Raw genomic sequence first — 18,312 nt, 5'->3', positions numbered from 1 at the left:
CGCAGGTGATAGCAAGCAGTCTGCCTGGCACCTGTCGGCAGCACCTAATCACTGTCCTGGTGATGGCTCCTGGGAGGGAGGGAAAAGGTGACACAGAGCAGCTATTCTTGGAGTCTGAGTACTCTTCACTTCACTGCTCCTTGTCCCCTGTACATGGGAGGGTGAGCCCCAGTTCCTGTACCTTGTCTGGAATCACAGAGCTCACCCCTACCCGCAAAGGACTGACCTCACTGGCTTTGACTCTGGCCTCTGCCACTGACAGCCCCTACTCATCTCTCTTTGGAGGAAGCATTAATGTTAGGTCTCCCTGTGTTTCCCACTCCCACTCCCTCTGCCTCCAAAGCTTTGACTTCCCTCTTCTGCCTGGAATAAGTTCCCAGGAAGGACAAGGTGGACTCCTGCCTCTAATGCCCCAATCCCAGTGTTTGAGGCTTGAGGAGGGAGACCAGGTGGGCTCAGCTGCCCAGAGCCAAAAAGGACAAGGACCAGAGGCCAGGCAGCACAGGGACCCCAGGAAGGCAACTCTGTTGGTGTTAAAATGAGACCACCAGCTAGTGGGGAGGAGAAGGTGGAGAGAAGGGCCCCAGAGCCCTCCTAACTCTCAAGAATAGGGGCTGCAGACCACAGAGCAGGGTGTCAGGATCCCAGGACAGAGGCATAGAGGTCAAGACAGGGCTGAGGTCCTGCAAAAATTGGAGGGAAAAACTCATGCTCTAATTGAACCTACCAATTGTGAAGGAGACTGGCACCCCCTGGACGCCAGTTCAAATCCTAGCTCCTCCAGTTATCAGCTGTGTGACCTTAGGTGAATAGCTTCACCTCTCTGAGCCTCGGTTGCTACTATTATAACATGAAGATAACAGTGTTCAATGTAAGGAGATAATTTTGGGGAGGGCCTCACTTAGAGATGGGCATAGAGCAAGCACTGCTATCCACCTTGGGGAAAGAAAACCACAGCTCTGCCTACTGGGATTATCTGAGAAAAGCTTAGGAAACACTGCCAACTCTAGCTCCCTATTGTTGGTGGAGAACTCACAGCGGCCCTCAGGGTACACTTGACCCCTCAGTCCTTCACTTCCTAACTGTATGACCTCTTCACACCTCAGGTTCCTGCCCTATAAACTGGAGATACTAATAGAATACAAACAGAGTTTGCTTGTAAGAATAAATTGCTATTAGTTGCTCTAGGAGTGAACTACTTGTTAATTACTATGAATGTTAAAAATTAACTGCTGCAAGAATTCATTGCTTTAAAGTACTCATCACAGTGCCTGACACATAGTGAGACTCAGCATTAATTAGCTATAATTACTGTCATTCTTGCGTCAAGAATGAGCACCCACTCTGTGCCAAACTTCATGCAAGGCCTCAAGGGTCTTGGGAAAGAGTGCAGAGCTGGGCTTGGTTTGGTCCCTGAGCACTCAGTCCAGTTAAGAGGTGGCAGAGGGGAAATATAGAGACATCCAAATATGTGGAAAGTACCAAACAATACAAAACAGAGTCATAAAAAGTGAGATGTGGGAGGGCTTCCTGGAGGAGAAGGCCTTCGACTGGTGTTTTGATGTCTGGGAGTGTAATGACAATGCAATTAATGTTTATCAAACACTTGCTCTGTGCAGTAATATTGTGTTCTGCCTGTATTATGTCCCTTAAGGCTCATAATAGTGATAATCAGTTAGGACAATCATACCCATTTCATGGATGAAGAAACTGAGGCTTAGAGAGACTAAGACATTTGCCAAGATAACTCAAGCCTGAATTTAAATTCCCAGTTACTTGAACTCTGAAGCCCCACACTCTTCCATTCACCAGGTAGAGGGATGAAAAGTTGCAGAATTAGAAAAAAGGTGTGCATTAACTGCACACCTGTTCTGGAAGTATGCCAGACCCTGGGCTAGGCCCTTGGCCTACTTGATCACATGCAATCCTTATAACAAGCCATATGAGGGAGACAACAATTTATTCCCATTCTACAGATGTAGCAACTGAGGCTTGAAGTGGTTGAGCATTTTACACAAGATCAAACTAGAAAGTGGTAGCATTGGGATCTGACTCGAGGTTATCCAAATCCCCAATCCATGTTTTGTCTTAAATCTCAGTCCCAGGTATTATGTCTCTGACATCAGGCGTATGCCCTGGGAATAGAGAAGTAATTGTCCAAAGCAGAGACATTACTTTGCCAACAAAGGTTCATCTAGTCAAGGCTATGGTTTTTCCTGTGGTCATGTATGGATGTGAGAGTTGGACTGTGAAGAAGGCTGAGCGCCAAAGAATTGATGCTTTTGAACTGTGGTGTTGGAGAAGACTCTTGAGAGTCCCTTGGACTGCAAGGAGATCCAGCCAGTCCATTCTGAAGGAGATCAGCCCTGGGATTTCTTTGGAAGGAATGATGCTAAAGCTGAAACTCCAGTACTTTGGCCACCTCATGCGAAGAGCTGACTCATTGGAAAAGACTCTGATGCTGGGAGGGATTGGGGGCGGGAGGAGAAGGGGACGACAAAGGATGAGATGGTTGGATGGCATTACTGACTCGATGGACGTGAGTCTGGGTGAACTCCGGGAGTTGGTGATGGACAGGGAGGCCTGGCATGCTGCGATTCATGGGGTCGCAAAGAGGTGGACACGACTAAGCGACTGAACTGAACTGAAAGGGAATAGAGGATGGAGCAACTGGGGCCAGATTGCAGAAAGTTAGATGCCTGTTCATGCAGTTCATATGGCAGGCAATGGGGAGCCATGAAAGATTATAGAGTAGGGGCATGGTGGGGCCAGAGCCACATCTTCCACAGATAAATCTCACTGCAGCACCTAAGATGGATTGGATGGGGGCGAGAGATGGAGCAGGAACCCCACCAGGTGACGCTGACATTAGATGACAAGCGATATGGACAAAATGGCCTTCTGCTGGGGAAGGAAAACAGAGAGCTCAGTGATGAGAAACAGCCAGGGGCAGGGCCATTAGCCTCATCAAAAAGCTGATTGCTCTTAGCAAAGTATTTAATACAATTTCCCACTATTAGGACCCAAACCTGGGCTAGCAAGATTATTAATTCTAAAGATAATCATTAAGCTGGGCGGATGGTATTTTAATATATGGCAACAGGCAAGCTATTGTCATTTTTTCCCTTCTATCTTGATTGTGGGTCACCCAATTAGGGCTGGCATCAAATGCCCCTTCCTGGAGGCAGTGAGATAAGGCTTAATGTTCTCAAACAAGAGCTATTGGCTGTGACGAGAGGTCCATAAATATTAATAAATCTATAATTAGTCCTGTGAAAAGGGGGATCAATCCAGGAGAAGAGTTCACCCATTAATACGAGAAATCACTTTTGCAAAGTTGCTGGGAAAGCAAGGCTTTTCTGTTCCAAATGCCAGACTGTTCTTTGTTCTAAGAAGATGCAGTTCTGTTGAATCTACCAGCCTCTTGATTCACATCTTATTCTGAGATAGTAACTGGGGGTGGTGAGAATACCCAGAGAGCTCAGTCAGGAACAGAGGCAGTGAAAGAAAATCGGGGTCCCCATGATCTTGTCTTTAATTAGTTTAATGTTTAACTTAAAAAATTTTAAGTTACTGTGTTTCAGAATCCTAATAAGAAAAGACTTCTTATTTTTCATATAAAATTCATGTGGGATCATAGGCTAAATTAAGGGGGCTTGTAGAGCTGTACCCAGAAATTTGAATGTGTTACTTTCCTTTTTTTGTTTTTTGTTTTGCCCATGCCACTGGGCATGTGGGGTCGCAGTTCCTCAACCAGGAATGGAACCTGTGCCCCTTGAAGTGAAAGTGCAGATTCTTAACTATTAGACTTCCGGGGAAATCCATTATGTTACTTTTCTATTTAAAAAATGTTATTGAGGTCTAACATACACCCAAGAAAACACACAAGTCTGGAAGTATAAAGCTCAGTGACTTTGACGTATGTTTATCACTACATGAATGTGAGCAAACTCCAGGGGATAGTGGAGGACAGAGGAGTCTAGTGTGCCACAGTCCATGGGGTTGCAAAGATTCAGAGACAATTTAGTGATTGAACAAGAACCACCACCACCACTACCTAGTGAGATAATGTTGCCATTACTCCAGAGGCCTCCCTTGTGCTTGACTATCCAGGTAACCACTTTTTCGATTTCTACTACCACAGACAGTCTGCTTGTTCTTGAACTTCATACAGATGGAATCATACAATACGCACTTCTGTGTCTGGCTTCTTTCACTCATTATTATGTTTCTATTATCATAAGTGAATTATTTGTTCTTAAATAATTGTTTCTGCTTTTTGCCTTATCACAAAAGTAACACTTGTCCTTGTATAAATGACATAAAGCGCAAATGAATAGAAAAGAAACCAATGGACATCACCCTTGTACTTGAGTACTTCTAAGAGCATCTCCCTATATTTAAAACATTAGACTAATTAGGCATGTCCATGGTTGAGATTTTGGTAAATGAAAGACCTCTGGTTGCAATGGACAGAAACTCAACTTCAACTAGCTTGAGCAAGATTCAGTTTGTTGGCTCATATAACTTAACAATAGACCCATGTTCCCCTAACAGTGGAACCGGGAATTGGAACTGTGTGTCTCTTTTTCTCCCCATTCTTCCCTGGCGTGGCTTCAGTGAATCAAAAATGTTCTTCTGTGGCCTGTGAAACAGCTACCAGCAACCCCAGATTCAAGTCCCCATTTCAGCAACCCTAGCTGAGAGGGCGGAGAAGGTAATGGTACCCGACTCCAGTACTCTTGCCTGGAAACTCCCATGGACGGAGGAGCCAGGTGGGCTGCAGTCCATGGGGTCGCTAAGAGTCGGACACTACTGAGCAACTTCACTTTCACTTTTCACTTTCATGCATTGGAGAAGGAAATGGCAACCCACTCCAGTGTTCTTGCCTGGAGAATCCCAGGGACGGGGGAGCCTGGTGGGCTGCCGTCTATGGGGTTGCACAGAGTCGGACATGACTTAAGCGACTTAGCAGCAGCAGCAGCAGCTAAGCGGGCACAACCCACAGTTTTTAATAACCAATCCCAGGGCAAACTCTGATTGGCTTTGCTGGAGTCACATGATCATCCTTGGCCCAATCATTCTGGCTATGCTAATGAAGGACCTTTGATTGGCCAGCCTGAGTCACAGCTAGAGCGACTGGTGACTACTTCAACTCCTCCAGGAACAGAAGGGTGAAGAGGGAAAGGGTTCCCCCAAGAGCACCTGACGGAGAAGGCGATGGCACCCCACTCCAGTACTCTCGCCTGGAAAATCCCATGGACGGAGGAGCCTGGTAGGCTGCAGTCCATGGGGTCGCGAAGAGTCAGATACAACTGAGCGACTTCACTTTCACTTTTCACTTTTATGCATTGGAGAAGGAAATGGCACGCACTGCAGTGTTCTTGCCTGGAGAATCCCAGGGACGGGGGAGCCTGGTGAACTGCCGTCTATGGGGTCGCACAGAGTCGGACACGACTGAAGTGACTTAGCAGCAGCAGCAGCAAGAGTACCTGAAGAAGGTAGGCTAAAAAAGAGTGCTGGGGTCACTAAACTAGGGGACCCCATGTCTGTCTGCTCTGTGGGGCAGGAAATCCTTCAAGGAGGGGGCTGAGGTGGCTTCCCCTCCTTTGTGCTCTGTTACTCAGCTGTTTTAGTCTTCTCTTCGCCTTCTGTGCCTCCACTTCATTTTTTTTTTTTTCAAAGCCAAAAAAAAAACCAAACAAACAGCTTTGGGACTTAAAAAAAATGAGCCATCCTGCGGAGAAGACAAACCTTAACCCTCGAGTCAAAACTAGCCGACCCTGATGAGCTCCTGCGTACACCCGGCCAGCCTCCTGGCTGGGTCCTCGCCCGGCCTCCAGCCCAGAGCCTGGCACCAAGGCGGTGCCTTCAGATGTTGTTTGACTAAATGGATGGAGATGGTGACAGCACTCCTCGAGCATTCGCGGTGTGCCAATTCTCCATAATTTTCTAGACATCTTGCTTTACCCTCACAACTGTCTTCTGTGGTAGTGTTTTGATTTCCATATAACAGATTTGCTCTTTTATTTATGTCACTATATATTTGCTATCGAGTGTCTAGGGGGTGCAAGACAGGCAACATACTGGCTCTCTTTCACGAAGCTTACAGTCTAGAGGATGGGGAAACTGAAGCTGGCAGAGAGAGCGCGCGGAGTGGGGCATGGGGAGGTAGGTGGGGGCTGGGAGGAGGAGAGGCTCTTTCCCATCTCCATCTGGGAGGGGTCCAAAACAGGGATGAGAGAGGTCACCCGAGCTCTGAGCTGGACTCGGAGGGGATGGGGGACTTAGCAACTGCTTCCCCGGGAGCCTGGACCGGTTTCAGCCGGTCCAGGGCACCCGGGCTGCTCCAGCCGGGCCCTCTCCCCTCCCTCTTCCCCCCTCCGCTGCTTCGGGCACAGTGATTGACGGGGTAATTGGCGCGCGTAGGCACAGGGCTAATTGAGGTCGGGCTGCAAATTGCTGCAGCGGTGGGCGCGGGGACTACGCTCTCTCCCTCCCCTTGCTGGGCTGGGTGTGGGGACGGGATGGGGGTGAGGGGGTGGCGCGGGGCCCCGCCCCTCCGTTCCAGGTGGAGGGGAGATGCTGAACCACGCCGGCCGGTATCCTGAAGACTCCCGGGGTCTCTGATTTCAACGGGATGGGAGATTCCAGGCAGGGGAGCAGTGGGGGCAGGGAGCCCCCCAACCCAGGTTGAATCTCCTCCCTGGTGCCTGCGCTCCTGGGGAGGGAGGGACAGGAGAAATAGGCCCAGAATCTATCTTTGCCTCATCCAGTAGCTGGGGGCTCATGTCCAATAATTTCCCCTCTTCCAGCCTCTGTCTCATACACTCACTCACTCACTCATTCCTTCATTCACTCAACACCTTTATTGAGTGCGTTACGTGTTTCGCTCACTGAAGATGAAGTTGAAATCGGACGACTTGGTTCCATCCTCTGGACGCTAAATACCAGTGGGGAGACAAACCTTTACCAACCAATATTTGTTATTACAAACAGAGGTGCTGGGAGAGGCCTTATCTGCAGAGATTATTCATATATGGTGATCAAAGGGGGTAAGGGGGCCTCTCTGTAGAAAGGACATTGCAGCTGAAGTCTGAGGAGTGAGAACACAGTGGGAGTGGTGTGTGTGTGTGTGTGTGTGTGTGTATGTGTGTGTGTGTGTGTGTGTGTGTGTGTGTGTGAAGGGGCAAAGGAAGACCACCTCTCAAGGAGGGGTGAGCAGAAAAGCCCTGATGAACTGGGGTCCCATATTGTGCAGGTTGCTGCAACTTGCTTGTTTGGGCTCACATCCTCCTGAGATGGAGGCATGATGATACAGAAGCCACCCCTGCGGAGGTAATTTCTCATCTGCTGCCCAGCAGGACTCTTGTTTGGAGAGGGACAAGGAAGCTGACAGGGCTGGAGGCTCAGTGCAGACAGCTGGCATGGGAGGAAAGGGTAGCGAATGTACCAGGTAGGACTTCCCTGGTGGTTCAGGCTCAGAGCTTCCAATGCAGGGGATGCTGGTCCCATCCCTGGTTGAGGAATTACGATCTCACATGTCAGGTGTTGGAGGAGGGCATGGCAACCCACTCCAATATTCTTACTTGGAGAATCCCAAGGACAGAGGAGCCTGGTGGGCTCCAGTCCATGGGGTTGCAGAGAGTTGGACACAACTGAGTGACTTGGCACACATTTCCATACTTGCAAAGAGATGGAAATTTTTAGGTAAAAATAAACAATAAATTATTATCAAGTGAGAGGAAAGACTGGGAGCCTGGGGTAGGAGACAGACAATCTGTATCACTGGTAATAACTGAATATTTAAATATGTGCCTATACTTTTATACTAATTTTTAAACTAGTTTCTAAACAAAAGCAAGTGAACCTGGAAACCCAAATCCCTGGAAGCCACATATATATGTGAGTCTTCCAGTCACACGACCCTGTTGCTCTGAGGACCCGTCAGAAGTGGTTTTAACCCAACCCAGCATCATCAATGGGACATGTCTGCTTTGGTTCAACAAGATTGTATCATCTATCTAATTTCTTTCTGCTTTGTCTTTTGTAATTTACTCTGAAGATTAGATCGTATTTTATATTTCACTCTAAAAATTGTATAATAGCCATTGGCCAAAAGTGTGAAAGATCTGAACTTGACAGCTTTGTAAATTACTGGCCCACACCAGTCTGTTCCTGTCTGGCTCCATCCAGGTCATCCTCCCCCTAGCCACCCCAGAGCTCTAAGGAGCAAATCCAATCCCATGACTCCCATGGCTGCTGAAATCTCCCCAGGACTCCCTGCTGCCCTCAGCATAACTGATAACAACAAGGGCATCCATGGACAGAGCACTGACCATGGCCCAAGGCCGGCTTTACGTGGACTGTCTCTTTGAGTTGTCATGAAGACCCAGTGAGGCAGGGATCATCTTAAACCATTTGATGAGGAAATGGACCCTATGGACTGTAGCCTGCCAGGCTTCTCTGTCCATGGGATTCTCCAGGCAAGAATATTGGAACCGGTTACCATTTCCTCCTCCAGAGGATCTTCCTGACCCAGGGATCTAACCTGTGTCTTTGTCTCCTACATTAGTACGTGGGTTCTTTACCACTAGCGCCATCTGGGAAGCCCCGCAAGTATGGATATATACAAGTAATTCCTTTCTCTCCAACGCAGTCAATATTTTACACCCTGCTTTTTTCAGTTAATGATGTGTCTGAGAGATCATTTCATATTAATTCTTATAACAGCTATATAATAATCCAGTGTGTAAGTTGACCATTATTTAAGCAGATCTTGCTAGAAAATATTTTGGCTGTTTCTTCAGTGTGTGTGTAGGAGAAATGAGATTGATAGTTAAAGGGGACAGATATTCTTTTTTCTTTTTTAAATATTTATTTATTTTACTGCACCAGGTCTTAGTTGCACCATGTAGGATCTTTGATCTTCATTTCGACATGTGGAATCTTTAGTTGTGGCCTGTGGGATCTAGTTTCCTGACTAGGGATCAAACCGTGACCCCCTGCATTGTGAGCACAAAGCCTTAGCCCCTGGACCGCCAAGGAAGTCCCATGGAAAGACTGTCTTTATGTTGATAAATGTTTCCAAATGATCCCCTTGTAGGGAACACTGTTGATGCTCCACTGTGATCTCCTTGGGTTTGCTGTGAGTGTGCCAATGTTCTGGGCTTGGCTCCTGATAGTTCACACTCGTGACCTTCTTCAGCAGCCCGTCCATAGGCTATTGGAGCTGCTTTGCCCATAAAACAACTGAAATGCCTGAATGTAAGTCCTACCTCGGGGGACTTTCAATGACTGGCCCAGGAGAATGAAAGCCCAGTTCTCATGTCTCGAGGCTGGACAAACTCTGATGTGTGATTTATACTCCAGAGCTCCCCGTGGGACCAGGTTGAGGCTGGAACTTTGCCTAAAATCTCACTGTGGCAGGCAGCCTCCAAGATAGCCCCAGGATGCTCATGCCCCTGGTAGTCATCCCCACCTTTTGAATCTAGACTGTGATGTGACATCACTTCCAAGAGTAGGCAATAAGAAGACCAAGGCTTCTGTTTTGGGAACTCTCTCTTGTCCCCTCTCTCTTTCAGATTTCTTATTCTGTCCTGTTCTTAGCAACATTACAGAGTGGTCCATGTGCCAGGGAGCATCCAGGGAGGACCTGAGGCCTGTCAGCACTTACCGGAATGAGTTTAGAAGTAGATCCTTTCTCAGTCCAGCCTTGAGAAGCCTGCAGCTCTGGTCAAGACCTTGACTGCATCCTCTTGAGAGACCCTGAGAGACCTTAACAGACCCCGTCTAGCTAAGGTATTCCTGGATTCCTGACTCACAGAAACCATGAGATAGTAAATGTTGATGGTTTTAGATTCTAATTTGGGGAAATTTGTTATGCAGCAACAGCTAACTGATACATAGATCTTGCTTGGCTTCCTCTCTTCCCTATCTTGCTTCCCCCACACCCTTCCCAGTCTTCCCAGGGAGTACTCCTATAATAAGTTATATGCACAGGAATCCTCATCTCCTTCCTGGAAACCAACCCACCCGCCCCTATAGGATTTATGCAGTGTTCACTGCCTACATTTGGAGGGAAGAGGAGCTATTCCCCCACAGCCTCACAACATCATTTGCTATCAAACTTTTAAACTCAAATGTTGTCATGAATTGGACATGACAAGAGGACTCTTGATTCCAAAGAGGATACACAAGGAGGTCTGTATGTCAGAGCTATAGACGTGTGACCCAAGTGCCCCTTCTTCAGCACTCCTTGTAAGTTCCAACCTCTCTGCCCTTACATAGGCTGGGCCTTTGCTCACTTCATTTGTCCAAATCTCTGTCCTTCCCATAAGGTCCTATTTACCATCCCCTCTCCCTACAGGAAGCATCTTCTGACCTCTTACTTCCTTCCCCCAAGTTCCCTCAGCTCCATGTGTCCCATTCTGATGGCTGTTCTCATGGCTTTTACCCAGCTTATTATTTCTGCTCAAATATTATCTCCCTGCCCACACTAAGAGATCTTTGCAGGATGGGACTCACCTTCCAGGAGAGTACTTGGTACAGAGAAGCTGTGCAGCCATTGTTCATGGATGAATGTGAATGAACACACGACCTAGGTTGTGCTCAGGGAACTGTCCCAACCTCCTTCTGCCCTGTCTGTCTCCAAGTCCTGCTCCTTCCCCTCCTTAGCTCTGGTTCAGGCTTCACCTGTGCTGATGGTCAAGGCCTTTCCTGTTCCCTCCCTGTTTTGTCCTCCCCTTTCATTTCTTGCTGGCTCCCACCTCCCTGTCCATCCTTTTGAGCTATTCTCAGTTCCCTAAAGATGATAACTATTGTCAGGGCCCCTTTCCGAGGCCCTGTGCTAAGCATTTTACATCCTCATGATTTCTGTGCAGCAGTTACCATTATCAGCCCCATTTTACAGATCAGAAAACCGAGGCACAGAAGGGCTAAGGTCACACAGTTGGTGAATGATGGAGGCAGATGCTCTTGGTTCCCTGCCCCACCATCAACCTGCCCCAGGGGGCATCTGTAGCCAGACCCTGGACAGGTCAAGGGGTATCTCTGGCCTGTGGGGGCATGTTGAGCCCACAGGGGCAGACAGGTCAAAAAAAATGAGGGCAGAATTCCAGCCTCCTCACTCCATAAACCCCTTTCCATCGCCTCAGGACAGTTCTGCAGCCTGTTAGGCACATGCTCTCGAGCATCCCCAGCAGGACGGCTCCAGGTGCCCACAGCAGCTGCCCGCTCGTGAACATACCCTGCACTAGCTACCTTCCCTTCCGTTTCCGGTCTCACTCCCCTCACTGTGCTGGGATCACCCCCCAGATATACTGCTTACACGTAAATTCTCACCTTAGGATTGGCTGTGGGGAAAACCCCGATGAAGCAAGCAGCCTCAGACAGGGATTTGCCCTCAATCTGTCTGCCTTGGGGCTACCCTGCTCCAAAGCCTCAAGTCCTAGCCCACCAAAAACCCTCCCTGGGGACTTCTCTGGTGGTCCAGTAGTTAAGACTCGGTGCTCCCAATGCAGAGGCCCTAGTCAGGGAACTAGATCCCACGTGCTGCAACTAAGACCTGGTGCAGCCAAATAAATAAATGTTAAAATAATAATAAAACCCTACCTGGAGTATACTCTCCATCCCTGATCACCTCACCTTTACCTAAAAGACCCAACATAGGTATGTTTCTATAAGAAAATTTGTCTGACATCCCCTCCCGCAGCCACGCCCTCAGCGGCTCAGTGGATAGGCCTTGCTCCCAGACTCTGTACAATCCCTGTGATATTTGTCTGTGCGCCTCTGGCTCCCCTGTCACCCTGGGAAGGATGCTATCTTACTCATCTTGGAAAACCCCAGGTCCACGCTGGACTTCAGTAGCAGAGGAGGCCCTGGTCCACGTTCAAATCAACTGCAGCTCCGCAGATCAGATTCCTCCTCTACCCTCTGCCTCTCTACTCCTTTCCACCCCACCCCCAACCATTTAACGTCATTTCCCAGGGGCAGGCCATCGTTTCTATCTCTTAGTCTGCCTGCTTGGGCACCCCCACTTCCCCCGCAGTGCCTCACCTCTCTCGGGCACGCAGTCTTTCTCTGCAACTTCCATCACACTTCACTGCACTAATTTATTTTCCTATCTGCCTTCCCAACTGGATTGTGAGTCCTTTGAGGCCTCCTGTGTATCTTGTTTATCGCTGTATCCACACTGTGCCTTTTGCATGGTACCTATTACATAGTGGGTGCTAATAAATGTTTGTTGAATGATGAATGAATTAATTACTTAATACACATATCCCCAGGTCCCTGAAAGGAAGGATAAAGGAACTGGTGTAAATGACTTAGAACTCTCTGGGTTGTAAGTGAGAGAAGCAGATCTCAAGCTGGCTTAAGTAAAAGAGGGACTTTATTGGCTCAATCACTGGGATGCCCAAGTGGACTTCAGGCATGGCTAGATCCAGAAGCCAAATAAGGCCAGCTGCAAATTCTCATTCATTTCTTCTCTGAGTTTCTCTTGTCTCTCTCTCCTCTTCTCCCCCTCCTCCCCTTATCTTCTCTGTCTCTTCTTCCTTTCCTCTCTGTGTATTTCTCTTCATGTTGACTCTGCTTCTCTTTGAGTATTGACATTCTCTACTACCATAGGCAAGTGCAATCAGAAGAACTTAGTTTTTTCTCTCCTTGGGCCTCAATTTCCCTCATCTGTAAAATGAAGTGGTGATTCAATCTGATGACTTCTAAGCCTCTTTCATATAGTCTTCAAGGGGATCCCAGATAATGTTTCCAGTTTCTAGTTAGGAAAACTGAGGCCCAGAGAAGCAAGTGATTTGTTCAAGTTAGGGATGGAGTCCTATGGTTAGGCACCGTAGTCCAAGTCTCTGACCTTCATGGAAAAGAGGACTGTCATTTTGGACACAGAGAACAGCAGAGAGCAGGGCCTCAGTATTGACTCCGAGCAATCCACCTCCTCTCTGACTTCACCCTGGCTCATCCAATGCTGAGACTCTTGGGCCACTGAAAAGATTTATGCCAAGTATCTGTACCTCAGATACCCCAGACCTGGATGTGAAAATCAGCTCTACCACTGGCACTGCTGACCCTGGCAAGTCATTTCCTCTCTGAGCCTCTATTCTTTTCATCTGGAAAAAGAAAATAATAGTAACAATGAGCCCTACCCTTCTGGGTTGTGTCAAGGATCCAGGAGGAGATGAAAGTAAAGCTCACAGCACAAGGGCACAGGGAGAACACTCGTCCATCTTTGTCTGGGACCATCCTGCTGTTAAAACTTAAAGTCTCACAATTCAGGAACCCCTCCATCCTAGGAAAAGTGGATGGTTGGTCACCCTATCAGGCAGGCACCCACATCTGGCAACAGGGAGTAAAAGATGTCCTCAGAAGACCCCAGAGATCAGGCTCAAGCAAGCCAGATGGCCCAGAACAATGGAGGAGTCTTGCCCAAGGTGATGCTGGGAAGCATCCCGGCCTTTGCATTTCAGAGCCACTAGCACAGTAAGGAGGACTGAGATGCTGCAGCTCTCTGCTTTTCTCACCGACCCCCCTCTCCTAGTTTCCAGAACATTCAGGGGCTCTCAGAAACTCTGACTTCAAGAACTTGCAGCTGGAAAAGACCCCAACCCTTACCCCTTCTCATTGGGCACACTCCCAAAACCGAGGTCCAGAGATGGGGAAACAACTGGCCCAGTGTCTCGTGGTGGGCTGTCTCCAGTTTGTCTGACTTTGCAAGTGGGCTCCTGGATGCTTTAGGTTAAAATTCAGTTTACACCTATGCTGGGGTGAGAGCTGGAAGATACAGATGAGTGATGTCAGCATGGTGGGGGATGGGCACAGCTTCAGAGCCCAGTTCTCAAGGCCACAGACTTGCTCAATAACTTCCCTGGGCCCGAGTGACCCATCTGTGAAAAGAAAAGGTGATAATCTCACCTGGAGTGCCCCAGGCACTATGGTTTAGGAGTGACTAAGAGCTCTGGGCAGTGTTAGTCCTGTGTCGGATTGGAAGACTACTTTAGTGTTTCTGAAATCTTGGACATCCTCAGATCACACCTGTATTATTAGTTAATATTGTTCTTTAAAATAATTGGCTTGTCAAAAACTTAAAGTATTTTAAGGGACTATGTCACATCACTTATTTGATATACCAGTTGCATACCTTTCTCATCCTATTTAAAGTAAGTTCAGGACTTCCCTGATGGTACAGTGGATAAGAACCCACCAGCTAGTACAGGGGACACAGGTTCGATCCCTGGTCTGGGAGGATTCCACATGCCGCAGAGCAACTAAGCCCGCCTGCCCTAGAGCCCGCACGCCACAACTCCCGAGCCCGTGTGCTGTAACTACCTAGAGCCTGTGCTCCCCAATAAGAGAAGCCACCGTACTGAGAAGCCCACACACCGCGAGGAAGAGTAGCCCCCCTGCTCACTGCAACTAGAGAAAACCCACGCAGCAATGAAGACCCAGCGCAGCCAAAAATAGAAAAAATAAATAATATTTTTTAAAGGAGAGAGACACAATATTATTTTTTAAAGTAAGTTCAAAACTATTCAAATAAAGGTTTAATGCTGAAATAGCCCCCTGCCAAAACCTAGGGTATACCACCAGCAGCATGTACGTAGTACTTTGCAAAACACTGAGTTCATCTAATCCACACCCCTTGCATCCTGAGGGTTATAAAGCAAGGTCCAGAAAGAAGCAAGGATGCAGCTGAAGCCACACAGAGTGAATGCTAAAGCTGAGAGCAGACTCTGCCAGTGTCGCCACCACTCTGGGGCAGAAGCCGCTGTCCAAAGGAGCCAGGGCTGTCCCTGCTTCTAGGCATTTGCACAGCCTATGCCCTGTCCTGGAAAGTCTTCTTCCCTCAGCTGTCCTAGGCCAACTCCTGTTCATCCTTTGAGACTCAGTCACTTTCTCTGGAGCATCCTTGGCAGGCAGACAATCTGACTCACTTGTAAGCCCAGATTGCAGTGGCCTCCTTGGGAGGCGCTCTCTTTCCACTGAGCCAGGGGTGTCCTCCAAGGTAGGGCCATGTCTGGTTTATTTCTACTGGGAATGGGTACCTTGGGGCTGGACACCCAGGAGTCCCTGAGCAGCGCTGGTTAATTAGGGGAGGCTGAGGGCAGTAGGAAGCTGAGTGCTGTAGAATTGATGCTTTTGAACTGAGGTGTTGGAGAAGACTCTTGTGAGTCCCTTGGACTTCAAGGAGATCAAACCATGCAATCCTAAAGGAAATCAGTCCTAAATATTCATTGGAAGGACTGATACTGAAGCTGAAGCTCCAATACTTTGGCCATCTGCTGTGAAGAACTGACTCATTGGAAAAGACCCTGATGCTGGGAAAGATTGAGGGCAGGAGGAGAAGGGGGCAACAGAGGATGAGATGGTTGGATGGCATCACTGACTCGATGGACGTGAGTTTGAGCAAGCTCTGGGAGTTGGTAATGGACCGGGAAGCCTGGCGTGCTGCAGTCCATGGGGTTGCAAGGAGTTGGACATGACTGAGCAATTGAACTGAACTGAGGAAAGTAGGGCCCTGAGGCCTGGGTCAGTCCTGTCCAGGCTCAAGAAGGACAGGGCACCAGGCCAGCAACTCATCCCAGTGATGAAATACTTCAACTCGGGCCCCCATCACTCCACCAGATACATTTCAGCAGCTGAGAAACAAGTTCAAGGGCTCACCTGGGTCTGTTGCTTAGCAACGGGAGGCTGTAAATGACATCGCTCTGACACTTTAACTAACCCCTCCACGGCAGGCAGAGGATAATGAAGGCAAAGGCAGACGGCGAGACGGAATTAAAAACCTGACCCAGGAAAGAGCAGAGGCAGGTGCTGGGGAAAGTGGGAGCCTGCAGCAGGTGTATGTGGGCCTGGGGATGTGGGAGGGATCTCTGAGACACTTGCTGGCTGCCCTGTTCCTAGGAGCCTTGATCAGGAGTTCTGGGCATGTTTGCTAACCTATAAAGGGGATTTGCAGAGCTTGGTCCCTAATGACAGGTTGGGCCTTCCAGGGCATGGTGCCTGTAATTCCAGCGGTGGCCACTAGGAGGACAGCAGCGACTCCAGCGCAGTGGTCAGAACTTAAATCTTTTATGCAGTGGTCCCCAACCTTTTTGGCATCAGGGACTGGTTTCATGGAAGACAGTTTTTCTGCACATCAGGAGGGGGATGGTTTCAGGATGATTCAAGCGAAGCGCATTTACTGTGCACTTTATTTCTGTTATTACATCAGCTCCACCTCAGATCGTCAGGCATTAGATCCTGGAGTTTGGCGACGACCCCTGTTTCCTTGTTTGTTTTAATTTGACTGCGCTAGGTCTTAGTCGAGGCAATGAGCTCTGCATTGCAGCATGCAAACCCTTGGTTGCAGCATGTGGGATCCAGTTCCCTGACCAGGGAATGAATCTGGGGCCCCTGCATTGGAAACGTGGAGTTTTAGCCACTGGACCACAGGGAAGTCCTGAGGACCCCTGTTGTATAGAATTCCTAAACTGGCAGCAAACCTAGATGAGGGTAGGGGGTGCAGGGGACATTGGTTCAGCACCACTTTACTTTTTAAACACTCATCTGATTGTCATAATAGCTCCATAACTTAGGGAAGTATTTTCATTTTACAGATGAAGAAACTGAAAGCCATTCATTGAACAAATGTTAACTGAGCACCTCCTGTGGGCCAGGCCCTGTTCCAGGCACTATATATAGAACGGTGAGGAAGACAAACATCTCTGCCCTCTTGGAGCTGCCATTCTAATCTAGGGGATAGATAATAAATAAAATATATCAGCTGATGGTAAGGACTCTGGGGGAAAGTAAAGCAGGAAAGGGCATAGGTAATCTGGGGCATGTGAATGATTTGAGTGGTCAGAAAAGGCCGTACTGAGAGGCCATTGAACAAAGATTTCAGGGAAGTGAGGAGCAAGCCATGTGAATATTCAGAGGAAGTATGTACCAGGCAAAGATCCCGAGGTGGGGGTAAGATTGGGGTTTATCAAACTTGGTAAGGAGTCCAGTGTGGCTTCAGTGGGTGAGAAAGGAGGAAAGTAGGAAGATGGGAAGAGGGTGTGGGGCCAGGTTATGTAGGGCCCTTGTAAGCCAGTATAGGGACTCTGGGTATTTCTCTGAATGAGATGGGAGCAATAAGAATATGACCATTTAATTTACCAAATAAAAATACAGGATGTCTGGTTAAATGTGAATTTTTGGGGACTTCCCTGATGGTCCAGTGGTTAAGACTCCTTGCTCCCAATACAAGGAGACTGGGTTTGATCCCTGGGCAGGGAACCAGATCCTGCATGCTGCGACTAAGAGCCCACATGCTACAGTGAAGATATCAGGTGCTGCAGTTAAGACCTGGGGCAGCCAAACAAAGTAAAAAATAATAATAGTAAAAATTTAAAATGTGAATTCAGATAATGAACAGCTTTTTCTTTCTTTATTTCTTTTTCTAGTGTAAGTATGTTCCACATAGTGCATGGAACATACTTCTAATAAAAGTTACTTTCTGTTTACCTGGAGTTCAGATTTCACTGGGCATCCCATATTTTATCTGGCATCCTAACATTGGAGAGTGTCACAGAGGAGTGAATGGCCCGACTTGTGTTTCAAGTGGGTCTCTCTGGCTAGTGTGGGGAGCACGGACCAAAGGGAGTAATGGTGAAAGCTGGGAGCCTCATGAAAAGGTCATTATAGGTGATCCAGGTGAGAGGTGATGGAGGCTTGGATCAGGGTGATGGTGGGGGAGGTGGTGAGAAAGGGTCAGGTTCTAGACACATGTTAGAGCAAGCGGGGTTTCCTACTGGATTAAGTGTGGGATGTGAAAGAAAGAGGAGTCAAAGGTGACTCAGAGGGATTTAGCCAGTGTGACTGAAAGGATGAAGTTGTCACTTACTAAGATGGAGAAAGCTGAAGAAGAAGCAGTTTGGGGGGCAGAAAGGGGAGATTGGGGTTCAGGTTGGACATCTTAAGTTCCAAATTGAGGCATCCCATAGTGAGATTTGGAGTGGTGTCTTGTACAGGGTTGAATAGTGTTTCCCTCCCCCAAGTTCATGTTTACTTGGGACCTGTGAATGTGACCTTATTTGGAAACAGGGCCATGGCAGCTGTAATCGAGTTAAGATAAGATCTTGCTGAATTGGAATGTGGATGGAGCCTTTAATCCAATGACTGGTGTGCTGTAAGAAGATGGAAATTTGGATGCAGAGAGACACACAGAGTGAAGGTGATGTGAGGACACAGAGGAAGATGGACGCTGGGATCAGAGTGATACATCGGCAAGCCAAGGAATGCCAGGGTGCTGGCACCCACTGGAAGCTAGGAGGGAGG

This window comes from Bos indicus x Bos taurus, chromosome 13, assembly GCF_003369695.1.
Source record: "Bos indicus x Bos taurus breed Angus x Brahman F1 hybrid chromosome 13, Bos_hybrid_MaternalHap_v2.0, whole genome shotgun sequence".
Lineage (NCBI taxonomy): Eukaryota > Metazoa > Chordata > Mammalia > Artiodactyla > Bovidae > Bos > Bos indicus x Bos taurus.
This window is presented reverse-complemented; position numbering follows the sequence as displayed.